General features: G+C 41.1%; 1 pseudogene; it reads left to right on the top strand.

Annotated features, from left to right (window-relative positions):
- Positions 1 to 1390: 1390 nt before the first annotated feature.
- On the top strand, positions 1391 to 5323 carry LOC138515282 (uncharacterized; annotated as a pseudogene).
- The last annotated feature ends 548 nt before the right edge of the window (positions 5324 to 5871 follow it).

Below are 5871 nucleotides of genomic sequence, written 5' to 3'. Positions count from 1 at the left end.
TGTGGATAGTAAGCAGAGGCACTGAAAATTATTTTGATGCAATTATCATCCTTACACAAATTATTTAAATCATGGTCTCTTGGCCTTTAAATTACTTCATTAAAATGGCACTCCTATCAACATGTTTTTTTGACACATTGCTTTTAATTGCCATTAATATGTCAGCAAATGTTGTATTCTTTCTGCATTTCTTGACAGCCACATCAGTTATGGCAACAGATATTTGTGTTTTGAAATACACAGGAGTGATTTTCCAGTGACATAAAACATACATTTTTCTCTGCACAGAGGTATGTTTGCAAAATCCTGTGGTAGATGTTGAAGTCTTGGACGGGTTGATAGGTTTTCTCTATAATCACATATGACATATTTTATTTTAGCCTTTCTGTTTGGAAAAAGTATTGTAAGATTTGTAAAGAATTGCAGTGGCTGGGAAGAGGAAATTCCTTTCTAAACTCTCTTCTGCAACAGTAGCTTACACAGTGGTGTACCTCATTAGTCAGTTGCGCACATGGAAAATAATGTGTGCACAAAAGCCAACCAGTTCCGCACATAGAGAAATATAACTAGGGAACATTGATTGGCAGTGCCTGCTATCAAATACTACTGAATACATTCTTAATGTGATGCTGCCTAGACGTACCCCATGGTTGCCTGGAGGCTTCTACTAATGTCCTCCATGGCTCTACCCTTTACCAAGTGCCCTTGAACTTCTACCCCTGACATTAAGCAAGCCAAAACTCCTCGATTTTCCTATAGAAACTGCTTGCTAGATAAAGTGTTGATTTGACAATTCAGAAATACAAGTAAATACTAAGGAGGACGCTGGCTCCCTGATTACCAAGTCAACCGGGTGGACTAAAATGGATATACTGGGGGCATGTGATAATCCTCTAAGAAGTGTTGATAATCAGACCAGTATCATTGGTGGAGAGGACTAAACTATTATGCTTAGGTGGTTGTGCAGTAGTGAAAGTTGGTAATCCCTGGATAGCATGGTACTTTCTTGCATCTAATATAGTACACACTAATGGGTTCTCTTGTATATATGTAGCACCGTTGATGTATTTCTTAGGCAATAAACCACAAGCAGTGGTACGGGATGATTTCTGCTTCAAGTAATGCCCCGTGCCCATAGTTACTGGCCCGAGCAAGACAAGTACATTATAGCTGGAGCAGTAATGCCCCCCTGTGAGGGGCTTATTATATTTCAGTTGTGAAACACTCCGGCGTCTGTTCTCTCTTTCAATGGCTTCCATTGAAAAAAGAACAAAAAAGAAAGCAAACTAAATGGCTGCCATTGAACACGAGAAGGGGCTACACGTAGTCCCTACTCCCTTTCCATGGTGGCCATTAATTAAAAAAAATAGGAAAAAAGTAAACAGAGAAAATGGCCACCATGGAAAGGAGCTTGGGAGCGGACTCGCTGGTGACAAGTGTTCCCAGCATGTCTGCTCCCAAAAGGATACAAAAAGAGAAGGTTAGTGGGGGGGGGAATTTGTGGGTTAGGAGGGGGGTTCTTACGTTGTTCCATTGTGGGGAAGATGGCGGCCTCCAGCCGTGAGTAGGCTTGGAGTGGCAGGATTATCGTCTGGTAATGCCCCCATTCCGAGCCTCCTCATTGGCTGGGAAGCTGCCACCCCATATATTATCAATGACTGATAGTCAGATAGTTGAGCATATTCAAGTACAAATCCTGATGGGCTCTTGCCCTTCCTTACCAACATGTGAAAGTTATAGAACTGAGCCAGCACAAGTACTCCTCTTAACATGAACACATTGTTACTACAATCCCTTTGTCAATTACATTGCGCTCCAGGTCATGCTGAATGAAGAAAATTGACTCACAAAAGGCCCCATTTGAACATACCTAAAACTACTTCAAGCCATTAATTGGCAGATATTAACAAAAGGGAGAGTCTCAGAAATGCCCCTCTTGCCAACCTCTGCACCCAATGATGAAAGCATGAAAGCAAATCAGCTCATCTGTTTTGTCAATTTATTGAAATGAAGTTGAGATTTCTCTGAAATTGACTGACCCCCAAATAGTAATGATTTTGGAATACTTTCACATCTTATTGCTGCAAGAAACCTGTGCTCTCTCTCCACCGGATCTGGATGGCTATCGACCCATCGATAACCCATCTGTTAAAAATTGGGGGGGCAGACATTTTGGAGGTTTGGACATTTTTTGGGGTCAATTTCACCATTACATGATTAGCAGTGGAATCTACAAATAGTTAAACTAGTTACCCCATAAAGTGTATTGTGGTAAACTGTTACGATATGCATTTAAAATCAACGGAAACCTGTTAATTTTGCTGTAGGCAGAATTTATGACTGCATTGGATAGCCATGCACTACCCTCTCAAATCAAACAATTATTGCTGTAGATTTCAAAGTAAAGCCTGTAGTGGGTCTTCCTGAAAATTGCCCCCACCGAAAATGCTAGACTGAGGATGTCTATCATCATGAATGCTGTTATATGCCCTGATGCTGGGGAATTAATGATACATGGGCTAACACTAGATTGGGGTCTCAGGTCAGTTAACAGTCATACATCTTCAGATATTCCTGCTATAACTGCTTTTTTGGTCATCAGGGTAGGGCCAAAATAGATGTTGTGTTTCTATAAACAAGGTTTTATAATCTGTTAAAATATGTTACAATTATTTATAGAGAAGATTGCAATCATTCGAATCTGGTTTTGCAAATTAATATGCTGTGGAGAGTGAGCTTGAGTAGTAGTGACTACAATATGTGTAGTCACTACTGACCAGATATTGGATTCTGCTCATCAGGAAAAATTGAACTGGGAAAACTTTTGGAAACATTCCTCTCTATAATGAGAGGTAGGAAATATTATTTGACCAGGGATTTCAAAACAAGAAACTGGGGCTGGCCTTTTACTGTGCTTTACTTTCTGAGTACGTGGGCATTGTGTTTGCTGGGTTTAGGGACCCCATATCGGTCCCACACCTGGATGTTCTGTGCCAGGAGTAGCCCGAGCGCCTCTCTGTGCTATGCCTGGACGTGGCCCAGGAGGAAGATGTCAAGCAGGCGATTAAGGTTATGAGCAGCGGTTTCACTAAATTGGATCTGGTCATCAATGCAGCAGGATACTGCACCCCAGCGGAAGAGGGGACATTTGCCTCAAGGATGTGTCTCCAATGGGACTTGCATCAACATGGGCCACTAACACTATGGGGCCACTTCTTGTGGCTAAACATTGTAGCCTTTTATTACTTAAGGTAACTGGAGCTTTTGGTTACCAATTTTCTGACCAGTCGAAAACAACACAGTGCTACATTGGTGAATATGACTGCAAACGTTGGCTCAATTGGAGACCCCTTGGATCCATTACACAGGTGGCCAGAGAAAAGCCATTGCAAAGCGAGGGAGGATCACCTGGGTGGAGGGTACACAGGAACTGGAAGTAGAGTGCCCTTGGGTGAGACATGGTATCCCCCTTTCCCAATTAGTGACCAACCCAACACTTTGCCATCTTCATGGGCTGTTATAAGCCAGTTCCACTAATTTCTCTGAATTTGACATTGACAGTACTGGGACGAAGAAGAGACAACTAAGATCAATGACGAACACACTCTTTTACCAGTCTGGTAAAGGGATGAGGAAGATGCCTGCTACAAGCTGTAAAGGTCAGGCATGACCCTTTCATTGTGGTCAGATAGGGCTGATTGAACATCCACACCTGAAACCAGCAGCATGAGAAACAGCAGAAAACCTGTGCTTGGAGGAGCAACAGGAGCAGTAGCAGCAAGACTGTCAGTGCAAGAGTGGCGTGGGAGCAGGGGCTCCCTGGAGCCAACCAAACATCAAGAAGGGAGCCGTGTGGAGAGGCTGTCCCTTTTATATGCATTCAAGATGCTTGTTCACCTGTGTTGGGACGTAGACACAGGGGTAACTGAGGGGCAGGAGTGGGACCTCTGACATGAGGAGCAGAAGGCCCTATGACTGATGCTGCTGGGAAGCCTTTGAAGATGACCAGTGAGTTTCTAGCCATTGTGAAACCTGGAAACCTGGTGCGCCTGTATTTAATCTTGGTTGTTCAAAGAATACGTTGCATCAAAGTGGTTGTATTTTTGAAGAAACACGTTTTTGAAGGTCTCCCATTCAATCCATTTTCCAATATTGAACGACTAGGAATACTTTGTAGCGGAGAGGTTGCATGTAAGAGAAGACATGTTTTCGAAAGTCTCTGAAGGATATATATTCAGTTTTAAGTGAATTAAGAAACTATTACACTGCAGGATGAATGAAAGGTGTGTTCTGAGTACCAAAAATGTTTCTTGAATACCGAACTGAATGAAAATCTTAACAAGTGCAACCCGTGCGTATTAAACACTGAATTGAGTAAATCCTTGTTTTCTTGAATACCCAACTGAGTGAAAATCTCACAAAAGAGCAAAACTGTTACATACTAAGTTTAGGAGTAAAACGGATTTTAAAATCGAGATAAACCATAAGATACTGCCTACTGAAATGAATGGTTCTTTATATCCAAGTGAAATCAATATGTGCTGTCTTCTAAAGTGAATGGAACTTTGCTTTGAAAATTATTTCAACACAATTTGTGCATGTAAAACCCATCATAGAATGAAGATATGAAAGTGGCAAAGAACTTTGCTGCTTGGAACTGTGTTACTTCAAACTTGGGGAAGGTAACCTCAGGTATTGGATAAAACTGTATCATCCTGAACTCAAGAGAAGTACATTTGAGACTTTTTGGCTGGAACTATTTTATACTGGGATAAGGGGGATGAAAGGAAGCTGCAAGCTGAAAGACTCTCAGAACAATATGTTGGACACTGTTTCTTTTGATTCCTGACACCCCTACACATTGTATAGATTAGTTGTAAGGGCAGGTATAGGTTTTGGATACAGACAGATGTTTCAGTTGAACTCTTTGACTCAGACTTTCCTTAGTTTTATTTAGGTAGGGAAATCACAACTTAGCATAGGGCAAGTTAGGCCTACAACCATCCTGACATTTAAGTTAATAAACGTGTTTGTTTTGAATTCATTATCTGTTGAATGTGTCTTGCTTCATGATGCCTTCACAATGGCTACCAAGAATCTTAGCCTTGAACTTGGAAGAGTAAATAGAAAAGTAGTGTGAGTGAGTCTGCATCCAGGAACTGTTGATACTGATCTGTCAAGACAATATCACAGGAATATCCCCACAGAGAAAATGTTCACTCCAGAACACTCTGTTTATTACCTGCTGAAAATCATCGAGAATCTCTCATTGGAGAAAACTGGAAAGATAATTTCTTGGCATATCACTGAATTACTATGGTAATGCGCCTTATATTGACAAACGGAGAAACCAAACAATTTCTGGCTCAAATGGAAAAATGTATGTACAAAATGATGTAATAATAAATATAACTTGTCTGTGAAAAACAAGAAAGCATTCTAACACAACAGGGTAGGATGTAACTTGCAAATGTGCAGCAATGTAACTATATTAATGCATACAACTCAGAAGTGTCATATGGGGACCATATACGTAGGAAACAGAAAGCTGTGTTAAATGTTTTAAGGTAAATGAAGGGAAATTAATTGTTTCAGGATGAGAAGAATTAGTTGATGCTGTTACTTTACAAAACACTCATGCATTGCAGGAGCTTGCAGCATCAGGGCCCGTTAACAATAGCAAAGGTAGGATGGAAACCAATGTTGAACAGGTTACAAGCTGGTGTGATGGCGGAGGGATCAGCAGACAACTCAAAGTTCACATCTCTTTATTTTGTATCAAAAAACAATATGCGTTTGGTGTTAACTGAATGCATGGCGTGGGTTGTAACGTGTGTAGCACTGCTGAGCTCCTTCCTGGACCATAGTTTC

This window comes from Ambystoma mexicanum, chromosome 6q (genome assembly GCF_040938575.1).
Source record: "Ambystoma mexicanum isolate Mex_15411 chromosome 6q, UKY_AmexF1_1, whole genome shotgun sequence".
NCBI classification, from domain to species: Eukaryota; Metazoa; Chordata; class Amphibia; order Caudata; family Ambystomatidae; genus Ambystoma; species Ambystoma mexicanum.
This window is presented reverse-complemented; position numbering and strand designations above follow the sequence as displayed.